Below are 18,151 nucleotides of genomic sequence, written 5' to 3' on the forward strand. Positions count from 1 at the left end.
GTGAAAGCGGAATTAGCATCAAAATACAAGACAAGGGCTATCTACAACATAAGGATTTAAAGAAATATGAATCTTATCTTGAAAGTAAATAGCACAAAAAATAAAATTGTTAAGTTTTTCTTTGTAAAATACCAGTGGAAATTATGTGTCTGTAGACCAGAGAGACAAGAGGCTGGAAAACAAAGACCTAATCAGAATGGCAGGAGAGATGAAGAATTCAGATGACTAAGTTGATATGTTTTCATGACATATTTAGCCCTGGAAATCATATTGCTAGAAATAGTACTTCTATGCACTTTCAGTTGAGAAACTACTAGGAAGGGGCATTTTTATGACAGAAAATTGTATTCTTTCAGTGTGTTGGGACAAAAAACCCAATCATAATCAGAAATTTAGCTTCAGGATCACCATGAACAGTTGAGAAAATCAAGGTTCTCTGAAACCAGGGCTTTGAACTTTCAGCTCAAAACTCTTCCAATTTAATTTATTGACCCAGAAAGTGTTTATTGAGCAGCTGGTTTTGTTTGGCCAATAACTATGCTAGGAATGTCTAAAGCAAAACAAAGCTGATTGAATATCTGTATTCACAATGCTGACATTCTTGTTGAGGACTAGGATTTAAAAACTCAACAAATCTATTACTATCAAAAGAAGGCTTGATAGTACATAAAGAGAATTGCTACAGAAAATGAGCAGAGAAAGCTTCTTACATAAAATGATCACTGTTGGGAGCCGCGGCAGGTGCTGGCAAAGTCCGCCATCGCTAGGTGGCGCTGTCAGCCATAATTCTTCCTAGTAAACAAATAAACTGCGCATGTGCCATGGTAAAAGCCCGCCAAAGTTAAAGCCCATCCCACGGCGTTTGGCGCGCTACAAGTAAGCAGCCAATGAGAGGTGATTACACCGCTCTAGGGTATAAAACAGTGCCTTTCTCCATCTTTTTTGTCTTCTACCACCATTTTGGTTTAAGGGAATAAACGTGTTTCTACGGAAGGATTCTGGTGTGTGTGTGTGTGTGTGTGTGTATGTTCCCGCCGGCGAGAGACTACACGCGCGCCCCTCACAGATCACAATTGTCCTATGGAAGGATTACTTGAAGGTTAAGTAACAAGTGAAAACTACATACTTTATTTTGTTGGGTGTGATAGCTTATGGTTGCATTTCCACTATTTAAATGGTTGAGACAGAATAGTTATGATGAACCTCAAGCCAGTCTTCGTAACAGGGCCAGTGCTTATCACAGGAGATAAAAATACATGCTAATTAAGTAAAAGCTCAGCATATAGCTCAGTATTAAAGTAGTTGTTTCTGAGGACAAAGACTCCAGAGACATTGCCAGCTCACTAGTTGTTGGTTCCAATAAAGAGTAGGGAAGCCACCTGAGATGAAGACTACATATGAACTACTGCTTTAGAAATCACTGTAAAAGCATCAGAAAATAGCCCATACAAATTTATTTTCAGTTGTAGAATGATAACATGAGAATGATACATTATAGAAGCAAAGAGAACATAAATTACTATGTCAAGGACAGTTCCAAATTATATTGGGAAAAAATGTGTAGAACAAGAAAAAAAAAGGTACTTTGAAACCTGTGAGAGAATTATTAACTGTAAATGCACATGAGCAAATTATTTTACAAATGTAAAATACATAAAACTAGGGCCAGAAGTGACACAATGGGTAACATTATTTGTCACCAAGCCTAGACATCTGAGTTTAAAATCCCAGGCTTATATATTGGAAGGAAAGAACTTCCTCAAGTTGTCTTTTGGCCTCCATGAATGCACTGTGCCATGAATGTGTACCCCCTTGTAACTGCTGTTATTCTAATATTAATAGGGTCCTCCAAATTAGTTTGTACCAGAAGGTCTGGGAACATTCCCTCAGTTAATTCTGATTAGTAAATAAAGATTCTAATAGCCAATAGCTGGGGTGGAGAGACAGAGGTGGGATTTAGGGGTTCCAGGCTTGAGGCCATGAGGAAGGAGGAAGAGGTAGATCTGCTATGCCTTTAGGAGAGTTGGGAGAGAAGAGAGACACAGAGGCCATTATGAAGAGAAGTAAGGAGACCACCGTTGGCTCTGGTCCAAGAAAGTACAGGCCAGAGTGCTGCTCAATTGCATCCAGAGCAGCCAAGTTGAAACATAGAAATTAGTAAGTAGTAACTTGGAATTAAGAGCAGGAGATAGATTCTAGCAACACAGAAGTTAGGAGCTAGATTCTAGCAACATGAAAACTAGGCAGGTGCCCATGTATTGTGCTGCTTAAGGCATATTAAATATAAAAGCTGTGTGTCTTTCATTTTGGAACATAAACCATTGAGGCAGGTAGCAACCCTGTATTGTTATTTATTATTAAAAGTTAATACTACATCCCTTCACTTGGATGCACAAAACAGAACAATTAATAAATGATAATTTAAAGTAAATGGGAAAAGTACACACTCAGTAGGCAACGTAAAATAGATCTCTACAGTAAGTAGAGCTCAACAGAAGTAAAGTTTGTTCAATGAAAAAAATTAAAATATGGCCATAAGGAAGTTCAGGAATTAATGACAATTGCCTCAAGCCTAACAACTTAAGTCTTATCCTTTGGATCTACATGGAAGAATGAGAAAGAGAGAGAGAGAGAGAGAGAGAGAGAGAGAGAGAGAGAGAATACAGAGAAACAAAGAGGAGTAAAAAAAAGTATATATTTTAAAACATAAAATCAGAATAGAAATGGGTATATGTTGAATAGTTTTTCTGTGTGATGAAAGAATGTATGAGAAAACACTTTCATAAGATTTGCCTGTAGGCAAGTCTATAGTGCATTTTCTTTATTGCTTATTGATTTGAGAAGTCCCAGGCCTTGTGGGTGCTACCATCCCAGGTTTTGCTGGATGTTATAAGAAATCAGTCTGAGCAAGCTATCAAGAAGCAAGCCATTAAGTAGTATTCATTCATGACCTTTACATCATTTCCTGTTTTCAATTTCTTGCCTTGATTTCTTGTCCTGACATTCTTTGGTTGTGAACTGTGACCTCAGAATAGTAAAGTATCATAAGCATGTTTCTTCAAAAGTTACTTTTGGCTATGATGCTTTACTCTGCTAATTGAAAGCCTAAGAGAGCTGTTGCATTTTCCAAGGGGAACTATAAAAGTATAATTTAAATATTTTATATTTTGGAAGAAGAGTAGGATCAAAGTTACATGGTTTTATGGTGAAGAGGTGAGCAAATGGGATGCAGACTATAGTGTTGTAGGAGAGCAGAGTACAGAAGAGGGCAGGTGAGGTAAACAGGCTGGAGAAGCCTGAGGATGGAAGAAAGGTAGGAGTTTCAGTGTCCCATGAAACATTATTATTTGGTAACAATTGATTAATATATAAATTAATTATATCATGGCATTTTATAACAAGAGATTACAATCATAAATTGAATGGACCTAATAGCATGACACTAAAGAATAATGCAATCATTTATTAAAAAGTATGTAATCCACTTGAAATAGAATTTTAAAACTAGCATTTAATAGTAAAAATAACAGGCAAAGTTAGTATAAATAGTTAGTATAAATAATAGAGAAGATTTTAACAATGATATGGCCAGAACAGGTCTCCAAGTACTTTATACAATGCTCCACTGAATATGACAGTTTCAGTTACTCTCATATATTTTTTTCAAGAATACATATTGTATTAGGCAATAAAAATCTCTAAATCTTAAAAATATGAACACAAAGAAAACTGTTTTCTTACAACAGAAATAACATGTATCTCAAAATCAGTCATTTAAAGAACCTCTTCATACACTTAGCCTATCCCCAATTCTAAGTGTCAAATTGCAGTACCAAGAAACATGTTTTTCTCTGTAAACTTCATTGGCCACAACTATCAGGTCCAAAGAAATTTTCCTACCAGATAACACACAGCCAATCATACTTTCCTAGAGTAGAAAGATGGAACAGAAACCAAGAAAAATATCATCAAACCAAAAGAGAATATCAATACCAAGACATATAATCATCCTTATCCCAGATGCCAAAACAGCACCATAACAATACAATCAACAACATCCAGAGAAATATGTCTCCTCTAGAGCCTAGCTATCCTACCATAGCAGACCCTGAATATTCCAATGTGTCTGAAGCACATGTACACACACACACACACACACACACACACACACACATACACACACACACAACTTAAAACCACATGTGTAAAGATGATAGAGTTCCTTAATAAGGAAATCAATAAATACCTTGAAGAAAGCCAGAAAAACACAAACAGATAGTTAATGGAAACAAAACTGTTTAAGACTTAAAAATGTAAACAGAATTAATAGAGAAAGCTCAAACTGAGGAAATTTTGAAAATACAAAATTTAAGAATTTGAGCAAGAACTGAAGAGGCAAGCAAGCTTGGATTATAGAAAACAAGATACTGAAGAGAAAAATTTTGGGTACTGAAGATACAATAGAAAAAAAATGTTACACTGTTCAAGGAAAGTGTTAAATTTAAAATACTTCTGACACAAAATTTCCAGGATACTGAGACACTATTACAAGATAAACCTTAAGAATAATAGATAGAAAGGAGAAGTATCCCATCTAAAAGGCACAGAAAATATTTTTATCAAAACAAAGAAAAACTCCTTCCATAAAGAATATACAAGAGGCATGGAGAAAAGCCAACAGATTCAACCAGAAAAAAAAAGTCACATTGACAAATAATAATCAAAACACCAAAGGTACAGAAAAAATGAATGAATATTAAAAGCTGAAAGGGGAAAAGAACAAGTAACATTAAAAATGGAGTTATTAGAATTACACATGACTTATCAATGTGGACTCTCAAAGTCAGAAGGGCTTAGAACACTGTGCTTCAGAGTCAAACAGACCACAGATGCCAATCTAGACTACTATACGCAGCAAAACTTTTAATCACCATAGAAAGACTGAAGTACAAATTTCTTGTCATATGATTTTTCCCAGGAACCTGTCTTAAAAGAGGATATTTTGTTTAACTGGACATATGGTAGGATTTTTTGCTTAAAACAGACATGTTTTGCTGGAAGCTGCCTGGAAAAAGGGCATGTGATATTTTGGTAGAACAAATGCTTGAGAGAACTGTCTGTCCTGCAGGGCATTAAGCAGGGGTCTGAGGAGGTCACCTTAAAGGGGGGAGGAACAGGCAAAGACATAAAGAAATGCTGATCTGTTTATAGTCTGATCAGATCGAAATTTTTACTTTTTCACACACAGATTATATACACAAAAAGGCAGGATGTGGGGAAGGGGATGATGCAAGAGCGTAGGTCTTCAGGTGGAGTACAGATATCTTCCAGAACAGGGTATTGACTGGGTGAAGGTTCAGGGGACAGATCACTATGACTCCACCTATGATTCACTTGTCCTTATCTAAATTGGTACTATCCACCAAGGCTACCTATCTATAAGGTCTGTGTATTCACCCTGAGAATTTTCCACCAAAGCTGCTTGTTTACAATAGCTTCCAGGCATCTGTTTCAGTGTTTTTCCACAGAGATCCAAGACTTTGTGTTAGCAGGCATGTATGTCAGGCCTATTGCTGATTTTAGGCCTATAGCTGATTTTAGGCCTTCAGTGTGTAAGCAGGGCTGGCTCTGACAGAGAACATGTGATGTTTGGAAAGAATATAAATATAACCTGACAGTGGATGACACTATGTGGCATTAATTTGCCTTGGTAATCTTTTCTGGTCTCTGTGGCAGTTGAAGACCCAGGACCAAAGGGGACATGCAGAGAAGTTGAGGCTGAGCATTATGAAAAGAGTCTATGAGAGGCTATTTGTGAAACTGCATTCTAGTTGCAGTAAAAGACATCAGTGGTTTGGAGATGCCAGTACCATGTGATGACCACTATGAACAGCAGCAGCAGTGGAGTACGGGCAGCTGGAGCCTAGAAGACAAACTGTGTGCTGCAAAGCATGTAGAAGAATGCAATCAATCCATTCTTATATCCTTGTACAAAGCTCAAGTCCAAGTGGATAAAGGACCTTCACATAAAGCAAGATACACTGAAACTAACAGAAAAGAAGGTGGAGAAGGGCCTCAAATACTTGGGCACATGAGAAAAGTTCCTGAACAGAACACCAATGGCTTATGCTCTAAGATCAAGAATTGACAAATGTGTCCTCATAAAATTGCAAAGCTTCTGCAAGACAAAGGAAACTGTCAATAGGACAAAATGGCAACCAACAGATTGGGAAAAGATCTTTAATAATCCTACATCTGATAGAGGGCTAATATCCAATATATACAAAGAACTCAAGAAACTAGACTCCACACAACCAAATAAGCCTAATAAAAAATTGGGGTACAGACCTAAACAAAGAATTCTCAACAGAGAAAACTCAAATGGCTGAGAAGCACCTAAAGAAATGTTCCCTATCCTTAGTCATCAGGAAAATGCAAATCAAAACAACACTGAGATTCCATCTCACACCAGTCAGAATGGCTAAGATCAAAAACTCAGATAGCAGTTGCTGGTGAGGATGGCAGAAAGAGGAACACTGTTCCATTGTTGGTGGGATTGCAAGCTGGTGGAATCACTCTGAAAATCAGTCTGGAGGTTCCTCAGAAAATTGGACATAGCATTACCTGAGAACCCAGCTATACCACTCTTGGGTTTATACCCAGAAGATGCTCCAACATATAACAAGGACACATGCTCCACTATGTTCATAGCAGTCTTATTTAGCAGTCTGAAGCTGGAAAGAACCCAGATGTCCTTCAACAGAGGAATGGATACAGAAAATGGTACATTGACACAATGGAGTACTACTCACTATTAAAAACAATGAAATCATGAAATTCTTAGGCAAATGGATGAAACTAGAAATATCATCCTGGGTGAAGTATCCCAATCACAAAAGAACACACATGGCATGCACTCATGTACTCACCGATAAATGGATATTAGCCCAAAAGCTCACAATATCCAAGATTCAACACACAGACCACATGAAGCTCATGAAGAACAAAGACCAAAGTATGGGTGCTTTGGTCCTTCTTAGAAGGAGTAATAAAATACTCATAGGAGCAAATATGGAGACAAAGACTGAAACTGAAGGAGGGGCCATCTGGAGACTGCTCCACCTGTGTATCCATCTCATGTGCAGTCATCAAAGTTAGATGGTGATGTGGATTCCAGGAAGCAAGTGAGGACAGGAGCCTGATATGGCAGTCTCCTTAGATCTGCCAGAGGCTGACATGTAAAGAGGTGGATTCTCACAGCTAACCATTGAACTGATCACAGGGTTCCCAATGGAGGAATTAGAGAGAATACTGAAGAAGCTGAAGGAGTTTTCAGTCTCATGGCGAGAGCAATAATACCAACCAATCAGAGCTCCCAGAGTCTAAACCAACAGCCTGGGAGCACATAGGGAGACACCCATGTCTCCAAGTGTATATGTAGGGGAGGATGGCTTTGTCAGGCATAGGTGGGAGAGGAATTTCTTAGTCCTGTGAAGGCTGGGTGCCCCAGTGTGGGGGAATTTGATGGTGGGGAGGTGGGAGTATGTGGGTTAATGGTGGCACATCCTTATAGAAGCAGGAGGAGGTGAGATGGAATGAGAGTTTCAGGGTGGGGGCAAAATGGGATAAAGGGATAACATCTGAAATGTAAATAAAATATCCAATAAAAATTAATTTATAAAAGAAAGAAAAGAATTCTACAGATTCAATAGAATCTCTGTCAAAGGTCTGACACAATTCTTTATAAACCTTGAAATGGCAATTCTCAACTTCCTCTGGAAACATACATACACATACACACACACACACACACACACACACACACACACACACCAGAACAAAACAAAACAAACAAACTTGAGACTTGTCACCCAGAGGCATTGCAGGGGTAGCTGCTTTGTCACATGTGTATTAGTAGGTGGCAGAGAAGAAAGAGTCTATGTCTTCTTTCAGTGTTCTAATCTATGAACATCTGAATAATTAATGGCCTATCTTTCTCTTAAAATAGCAAGACAGAAATGACCACCAGTCTGGGTCCTTTCAGACCTGATGGACCTCACATGTGGTCACCCAAGTATGCCCAGGCAAGGAGTGAGCCAAAACTAACATAAGACAACAGTCATGAGCTCAGACAGGGAGCTAATCTGAGATGGCCACCAGTCTGGCACAGCATATGCTTGAGGAGGGCGATGAACAAACCATAACTGAGATAACCTCTGCTCCATGCTGTAAATCACAAGTTGAACATGGCACTCCTGAAATCACTTCTCAGACAACCCCAGACATTCTTAGACTTCCAGGCACTAATAAGGTAGCAACTAAGTATTGGGGAATTGGAACAGAAAAAAACAAACAAACAAACAAACAAACAAACAAAACCCAGAAGGATGTGAAAACAATGAATAGAAGAAAAATTGGAGAATTGATGGTAGTGAGGAACAGTCTAATGTGAGTTGCCAGTCATGTCTGAAAGGAACAGTGGCCAATGTTGCCACTGCAGGCCACATCTGGCCTTAAAGTACCTGAGATCTGTTACCACCAATGGCCAGGTAGACACTCCTGGTCTGCAATGCCACCTTTGTACATGTTGCTGTCTGAGGGTTGTGCAAAACTGGCTGCACCTTTTGCCTGGGCATCATGGGATAACTGGTCCTGGCAGCAAAAGAGCAAAAGAGTGGACAATGCTTCAAGCCAGCTGAAGTACTAGGGAGAGACCACCACAGTGAGGGAGTTGTGAGTGACGTGGTCCTGTAAGTATGACTGTGCCCTCCATCATGTTCTCCCTGTGCCAACTATGGTAGCCAGGAGAATTGGCCATAGGGCATGAGATCATGAAAGCTGGCCCTGCCCCTCACCTCCTCAAGCGCTCTGGAGATCAGTGACTGCACTTCAACTGAGCCCTAGATGTGGGGTTGCAGGTGTGCTTGGCCTGGAAGATGTGGGCACAGGAAAGCCAGCCCTGATGCTTACCTACTGTAAAGTAGCTAGGATGAGATAGAGGTGAATTTCTACCCTCCCTTGTTCCTTAATACTTATGGACAGGTGGGAGAGATGGATGCAGGATCATTAGAGTAGGAGAACTGGCCTCACCAGCTGCTTTACTTAAAAGAGCAGGCCTAGAGTTTCATTTAGGCAGCAAAATAAACCTGGCTCTGGTTGCCAGGACTTCTGGTAAGGAGGCCACAAGTTGACCATCTCAGATAGCTCCCAGATCCAGGGCTTTGAATTGGTTTATACCAATTTCTATCCCATTGATGAAATGATGGAGTTCATGAAGTGACCAATCCTTCAGATTAAAAATTACAGGATTTTCTTGACACAAGGTAACAACAGTATATCAAGGAGGAGTCCTAGTGAGGTTCTAGCACTGATAGAGTAGCAAAAGCCAGATTCCTAGTACCAGATCAAGGACTTATTGCAAAGAACTTTTGCAAGCAACGAAGTGTGGCCAAAAGGGTATACTGCAGAACATACTGTTATATATCACAGCTTCCAAAACAAGGTTTTGGTTTCTTTTTTTCCTGTTGGGCATGAGAGTGCAAGGGTGGAAAGCAGGTCTTGAGGGCAGAGGAAGATGAGTGGGATTAGGCTGCATGATGTAAAATTCAAAATGAAACAATATAAAAGAACTGTTGAAAGTATTATCCTTCCCAATTTCATGATGGATAGCAGAGCTGTAGTAATATGAGCTGTTCTTTTTGAGTAAAAACAAACACATCGATCAATGGAATCAAAATGAATATCCAGAAATAAACACAGAGCTATGGACACCTGATTTTTCATTAAAAAATTCAAAAATGTATACTGAGTAAAAGATTACTTCAAAAGTGGTGCTGTCACAATGCCATATAGATGAATGCAATTAGATCTATATCTCTCACCCTGCACAAAACACAAGACGAAGTGAATCAAAACACCTCAACATAAAACTTGATACATTGAACTTAATACAAGAGAATGGGGAATAGCCTTGAACTCGTTGGCACAGGAAACAACCTCATCAACAGAACAACGATATCACAGGCACTATGATTAACAATTAACAAATGGGACCTTATAAACCTGAAAAACTTCTGTAAAGCAACAAACACCATCAATAATACAAATGTCACCCCACAGAATGGATCCAATTCTGACAGAAAGGCTATATCTAAAATATAAAAAGGCAAGAAACTAGATATCAACAAGCTAAAGAATCTAATTTAGGGGTATAGATCTAAACAACTAATTCACAATAAGTGAAACACTCAAATTGCCTAGAAACACATAGTACTCAACATCCCTAGACATCAGGGAAATGCAAATCTAATTGACTCTCTCTGAAATTCCATTTTATACCTGTCAGAATGACTAAGATAAATGATACAAGCTCATGCTCCAAGACTGTAGAATATGAGGAACACTCTCTCATTGCTGGTGGGAATGCAAACTTGTACAGCCATTATGCAAAGCAATATGTCTTTTAGTCAGAAATCTGGTTCTTTATCTACATCAAGACCTATATAATCAAAGACTCTTTTATTCTACCACAAAGACATATGCTTAACCATGTTCCTTGCTGTTCAATATATAATAGCTAGAAACTGGAAACAATTTTGATAGCCTTTCAATAGAAGAATGGATAAAGAATGGAAAATATGGTACATTTATACAGTAGAACACTACTCAGCTGTTAAAAATGATATATATAATTTGTAGTAAAATAGATGAGATTAGAAAAAAAATTACTGATTGTGATCACCCAGTCTCAGAAAAATCAATATACATTCACTTATTTCTGAATAGTAGCCATTAGATAAATGATAACCAAGCTGCAATCTGTAGACTCAGAGGTATAGAGAAAGGGACTAGGGGAAAGACAAATATATTTCCAGGAGGATGGAAATTGAATAGACTTTATAGTTGGATTATGGGAATGCAGAGAAATGTGAGAATAAGGTGAGGAAGAGCAGGAAAGCTAATGATAACGGAGGGAACACAGAGGGAGAGTGATAGAAGAAATTGAATTGAAGGACATTTGAGAGATGTTATAAAAATATCTACTGCATGGGAGGGGTTGGCTGGGAGGGGAAATGAGCAAAATGTAAAGTGAATAAGTAAGACAAATAAAGTTAAATAAACAAAACAAACAAATAATCAAACTTTCCAGTGCAGTGTAATATTTCTAAGAATAAGTGAAGGCAATCCTAATGATGTCTCCTAATAATAGTAGGATATATCAAGCCTCAACTGGACATCTTTTGTCAAAAAAATATAGCTTCCAGTGAGGGATTGGTTTGCATTCAATTGATATATTGTACGAGGAGCTTCTGGAGAAACCCCAAACAGCCTGAGCTTTTGCTAAAATAACGGGTTGCTCTGTTTGAACTGAGAGAGAAGCCCAGTTGCTGAGGACAAAACTCATTAAACAGAGAGAAGGTGAACTGGTGCCTTTGTCCCTGCTTTCTAGTGTCTTTGCTGTGGAAAGGTACACTACAGCCTACCAAAAGAGAAACCTAGACACCCTGAAAGTCACACAACTCAAAATCTACCTTCTTTCCTGCCTAAAAAATATGCTATGCAATGGTGGCATAGACTGTGAGAGCTGTCAATCAAAATCTGAGTGGATTTAAGCCCAATTCAACAAGATGGAACCCATACTTTACACAGCTTGGACAACCAACAATCAGTTCTAGACTGTCTAGATTTAATGTAAAAACAAACATTACAGGTCTAGAGACAAACAAAAGATAGTAATAAAATGACGTGTAGTGTAATGATGTTCTGTTATACTCACTTATCAATGGCTAAATCAGTTATCATTAGAGAGAGTTCCTCTTGCAAAGGATGGAAATAGATGCAGAGAACCTCAGACTGATAATACGGAGAGAGTTCTAGGAACACATAGCTCTAAATGGAATGTCTCCACCAAATCCCTCTCCACAGGGGTCAGAAAAATCCAACAGAAGTGTAGCCAGAGACAATGATAGAGGCAGAGAGCACAGAGGACACCAGGAAAACAAGGACCTCTCAACTGAACAATGATCATAAGAACTCACATAGACTGAAGTAGCAAGCACAGGGCCTCCTCTGTACGCACAGGTCACACCTGGTCCTCTGTGTATACTATTTAGTTTATAGCTCAGTATTGTTATGGGATTCTTGAGTGAATGAAGGGATATGTCCCTGAATCTTCAGCATCCTATTGTAGTTCTTTTCCTTCTATATGTTTGCCATGTTTAGCCTAGATGTGATGTTTTTGCTTTATCTAACTATTTTTTATTTTGGTTGTTATGTATTAGGAGCCTTTCCTTTTCTAATGAGAGACAGAAAGGGAGTAGATCCAGAGGGAAGGGGTGATGGAAAGGAACTGAGAATAGTGGATGGGAAACTGTAATCAATAAATATTCTGTAAGAAAAGATTATATTTTCAATAAAAAACATAATAAGGGGAATAGATATCAAGAAAAAAATCATAGAAGACAACATCTTAATGGAACAACATCTTAGGGCCTTTGCCGCAAAATAACAAATAAATTATTTCTGCTTATAATTCTGTACAAATGGTACTCTTGATTTTATTCAGGGAAGCTGGATAAAATACAAGAAAAAAGCTACTTGAATTGTCAGTAAGAAAGAATTATTTTCATTTGACATGCTTACAAGAATTGGGAAATCCCAAGAATTCTACAATGATATATGAAAAGTAGCCTTTTTTTTTTAAAGCAGAAAGATGCTTAATGTTTTCCAAAGAGATAATAAGGGAGGAATAGATTGCCTATTTCAGTGGCTAGCATGTTCTCAAGTAGAAATAAAAATAGAAGTTGAGAGTATTGCTGCTAACACAATTCTATGAATAGACTGATACACCTAACTGTACTATGTATAAATCTTGCATCTGTCATCAAATTATACCAATAACAGCTGCCATTAAAATATAAATATAGATGAGCTAAGAACAGCTGTAACTCAGATATATGTATCTTCCTTTACTCCAGATCTCTACATTTTTTAGCATAATACTACAGGAAATACAAGGTAAATTTGCTTATGAAAATCTTTAGTCATTATTGTTATTTTATGAGCAAAAGTAAATTTGGATAACTTTCTCATTATTTTACATCTTGTGAGAAAATTCTACTTATTACCTCTCCTACAGCTTATCCACAGAACTCCACACAAATAGTATTCCAGAATTATTTGAGGCACAGTATAAAAGTAAAGCAGCCTGCCTCAGTCTTGTTTTTATCAAGTACTGTCAGAAGACAATTACTGTATATAGCTGCCATACATTTTCAAAGTAAATAACAATAGAGTTGACTGCCTAATAAAAAGATTTATATATTTTTGAAATGTTTCCTGTCATCATGAATAAACTGGGAAAAGTTTTGAAGCATAAAAATATAGAGCTATAAAACAATTTTCATTAATTTTGAATTTTTTAAATATAAATGCACACAATGTTCATATATGTTTGTATTCCTGTGCACATAGATGCAATGCATTAAAATGAATCATAAAATGCTATTCATCCAATATATTTCTCAAAATTGGTTTTCATCTTTTCTTGCTTAATTATTCAGGATGGAAGCCATGCTCTCCAGATTTCTTCAATGCTCAGGCTTCAGTAAGCTTCATTTCTTCTTAAGATTCACTGGGATTAATGATGCATTACATTTAGCACAACAATAGAATGTTAATTATCTGTAAATTTACAATTTGTTCTCTTGTGAATTTGCACTTCTTGGGTAACTAGACATCCTGACTCTTCCCCCTGACACAAAGGCCAAAAGCAAAAAAGCATAGCAGAGCTATTTTGACGAATTTCCAAGTAAGCATCCATTTTTTTTTTGATAGTTGAGTCTCATCTTAGATTTCAGCACACTTTAAGAAGAGTCTTTAAAAATGTGTGCCATTTCTCAGCTACCTGTCTTAATGGAGAGGTACAGCAATGTGTCTAATTCAAATGAACATTAATATGCACATGTCTAACTTAGAGGACACCTGTGTCATATGCATTTAGAAGAAGTAAAATTCACAGCAAGCAATTGTTATCACATTATTAATGGTTCATCCTAAATTATATTATTCAAATTTACATTAATATGTTAATACAAAGAAGTACTACAAAATAGCTTCTTTGGTGGTTTGTGTCCAAATGAACTATGCTTTTTCTTGAACAGAATGTAAGTAACAGTAATGTACTATGAACAGTTTTTGATTACGTTTGCTAGATTGATTTTAGGGGATAAAAAACGTGCAGCACATTTAGCTACCAGTATTGGTATGATGTTAAAGATCTTGTAAGGGCTACAGATTTTAATTGATAGCAATGAACAATTTATTTCAAAGCATTAATTTAGGCTTTTATTATGTGCATAAAACCAATAAAAACTATATTGAATTTAACATATAGCAGGAAATATCTTTATCATAAGTATCATCACAAGGTATATTATGAAATATATATTGCACTGATTCAGAGTATTTTAAAAAGCAAAACTTAGGAAAACATATGGAAGGAATGAAACTTACATAAACAGTTGAGACCATGGACAATTTCTGATGGAGTGGAACTGTATTACAGACAAGAGAGTTTTGGCATGATGGAGGAAACAAGTCAGATGATACAGAGATGACTGGGGAAAGCAACATCTGTGGCAAGATTGTGAAGAGAAATTTGATATGATTGCTCTTTGTGCTTAAATTTGTTGCTGTCTACTTTTCCCAAACAGAACTTCTGAAATTGTATAAACATTAGGTATTATAAAGCTCATCTTTCAGAATGTGATTGTAAGTTGTGTACAAGAAAACCTATTAATAAGTAACTGATTCGTTCACTGTGGTATTTCTAATTTGTAAAATTACTGAATATCACCATCACATGTAACTTTCTTTAAGACTGGGATTTATTGAGGTATTATTTTATATTTTTTATCTTCATACATGCATATCTTTTTATGGCTTATTTTATTTACTTATATGTCAAATATTATTCCCCTTTGCAGTCTTCCCTCCACAAGGCCTTTCTCCCCTCCTTCCTCTTCCTGCCTCTATAAGGGTGCTGCCCATCCACTCCCCTACTCCTGCCTCAGCACCCTAGTGTTGTTCTAACTTGAGTCATCAGGTCTTCACAGGATCAATGGAATTCTCTCTAAATGATGCCAGATAAGGCAATCTTCTGCTACATATCCATATAGAGCCATGAGTGTCTCCTGTGTACTCCTTCTTTGGTGCTTTAGACCATGGGAACTCTGGAGAGTCTGTTTGGTTGATGTTGTTGTTCTTCCTATGAGGTTGCAAACTCCTTCAGATCCTACAGTTCTTGCCCTAACTTTTCCATTGGAGTCCCCACATTTATTCCAATGTTTGGCTGTGTACATCCACATTGGTATTAGTCCAGCTCTGGCAGAGCCTCTCAGGGGACAACTATACCAGACTCCTGTTACTAAGCACTTCTTGGCATCAACAATAGTGTCTGGGTTTGGTGTCAGCAAACGGGATGGATCTCTAATTAAGACAGACTCTGGATGGTCTTTCCTTCAGTTCTCTTAGGTCCCTGGCATCTGAGACTTTCTATTGGCTACCCCCAGTTTGCCCTCTCCCACTGCTACACACTTTTAAATTCCTGACACTTTGTACTTCTCCCCCATCTCCTCCAACACTAGAACTGGGCCTCTTTACCCACCTTCCCTCTCCCAGATCTCTCTCTCCCTCTACTTCCCAGAGATAATTATCTTCCCCCTACTGAGTAGGACTGTAGCATTCACACTTTGATGTGATACCTTTTCTTCTTGCATTTCATGTGGTCTGTGAGTTATATCTTGGGTATTCCGAGCTTCTTTTTGGCTAATATCTACTTATCAGGGAGTACATATCCTGTGTGTTCTTTTGTGACTGGATTACCTCAGTCAGGATGATATTTTCATGTTCCATTAATTTGCCTAAGAATTTCATGAATTCATTGTTTTTAATAGCTGAGTAGTACTCCATCTTGTAATCTTACCATATTTTTTGTATCTATTCCTCTGTTGAAGGTGATCTGGTTCTTTCCAGCTTCTGACTATTATAAAATAAGGCTGCTATGAACATAGTGGAGCACATTTCCTTGTTATATGTTGCAGCGTCTCTTGGGTATATGCCCAGGAGTGGTATAGCTGGGTCCTCATGGAGAACTAATTCCAATTTTCTGAGGAACCGCCAGACTGATTTCCAGAGTGGTTGTACAAGCTTGCAGTCCTACCAACAATGGAGGAATGTTCCTCTTTCTCCACATCCTCACCACTATCTCCTATCACCTGAGTTTTTGATCTTAGCCATTCTGACTGATGTGAAGTGGAATCTTAGTGTTGTTTTGAGTTGCAATTCCCTGATGACTAAGGATGTTGAACATTAAGTGCTTCACAGCCATTTGAGATTTGTCAGTTGAGAACTCTCTGTTTATCTCTTTACCCCATCTTTTATACTTTTAAAATGACCCTAAAATTCCATCAGTGATTACAGATTTAATGATATATAAATATTGTTTCTTTACGTTAGAATATGGAGATACAGAAGTATGTATTTATCTTCAATATATCCTATATTTATTTTGTGAAGTTCTGTTTCTGAGTAATTTCCAGCACCCTGCAAACTGAATATCCAGAGATGTTATTTATAAATGATTATTTGACCCTAATATAGCAATGATAAAAATTATACATTACCTGAAAAAAGAAACAGGAAGCTTGATCTTTTATGAACTAACTTGTTTGTATTTTCTTGTGAAGCAATAATTGTATAAAACAATATAATAACATGCCTGTGGTATGAGCAAAGAAAATCTTTAAATACAAGATTATCTATTAAAATGCTCTCCTCTCTAGTTTTAATGATAGAATTTTTATTTTCTTAAAATTAAAAGTAATAAAAATGGTACAAAATTGAAATTTAGGAATTATTTCTTCACAACTGAGGATGCTACTAGAGTAGAATGTATAAGAGCACGGCCCAGATAGCCTGGGTCTCGTGTTGTGTTGAGCTACTGATAGGCACAGTTTATACATTTTTATATTGAAGGAAGAATAACAACTCTCTAAAACAGTTGAGAAAAGTGAGTAAATTTATGCAAAGTTTAGAATTCTTAGCAATTTAAAAGTACCCAATGACAGCTGTTTATAACTTACTATTCAAAACAAATATCTGGATTATTAGTGATAAAGGAACTGCAAGTTAAAACACTGGAAAAGTAATTTATTTTTTCATGACAGTGCCAAAGAAGCAATAAAAATTATTTCTTCAGTATTGCTTCGATATTAAAAGCGTGTGATGATTTTAGGGAGTAATTTTATGGAAACTAATAAAATTTAAATTTACATCTCTTCAGCATAATACCAACATGTTATTAATTAATATTTTAAATGTCAAGAGTAGATATATAACTAGGCATAACCAACTTATAAAAGAAATGTAGGGGATAGAAAGATGGCTCAGTGGTTAAAGAGCACTGAGTGCTCTTCTTGCAAGACATATGTTCAATTGCCAGAAACTACAAAGCAAATCATAACTTTCTATGAAGTTAGTCTTAAGGGATCGATTACAATGACATTTTCTGGTATCATAGGCAGCAGGCATGTATGTTGTTCATAGATATACATGCAGACAACATACTCATATATATTGAATAAATACATTGATTTTTGTTTTTATATTTTTTTACTTTATGTGTTGAATGTTTTGCTCACATGTACTTCTGCATACCAACTGTGTTCCAGGTGGCTGTACATCAGAAGTCACTGAATTAATTGCTTTTAATTACTGAATCATATAGATATGTCTACAGCCCAATAATGTATTTATAAAAAGAAGTATTACATATAATATAATTTTTTTTATTAATGTGCTTCTTAAATGTGTATTAAATCTAAACTGTACCTTATGTGACCTTAAATAGTTTACTGTTGTGATCCTTATAAAAATGTAACTTCTTCACATCATTATATGAAGTAAGTACAATAGCAATTACTTAAAATGATGTTAAAAACAAAATTTATATTAATAATTTGAATAAGTAATTATAGATAGTAGAAAAGAAACAAATGACATGAGAGTTATATGTATTTTATAATTGCATAACATGACCTCACTAATGAAGCAGTTGCTGAAAGATGAATGAAGGTTGGATTAGTCAAAC

At 36.8% G+C, this 18,151-nt stretch overlaps 1 non-coding gene across 1 annotated transcript; it reads left to right on the top strand.

Annotated features, from left to right (window-relative positions):
* Positions 1-7,863: 7,863 nt before the first annotated feature.
* On the top strand, positions 7,864-7,996 carry LOC114622034. Its single transcript, XR_003711530.1, has one exon. It is a non-coding gene; the product is annotated as a small nucleolar RNA SNORA17 (small nucleolar RNA).
* Positions 7,997-18,151: the final 10,155 nt, after the last annotated feature.

The sequence above is a fragment of the Grammomys surdaster genome, unplaced genomic scaffold (genome assembly GCF_004785775.1).
Source record: "Grammomys surdaster isolate TR1022 unplaced genomic scaffold, NIH_TR_1.0 63, whole genome shotgun sequence".
Taxonomy (NCBI): Eukaryota; Metazoa; Chordata; class Mammalia; order Rodentia; family Muridae; genus Grammomys; species Grammomys surdaster.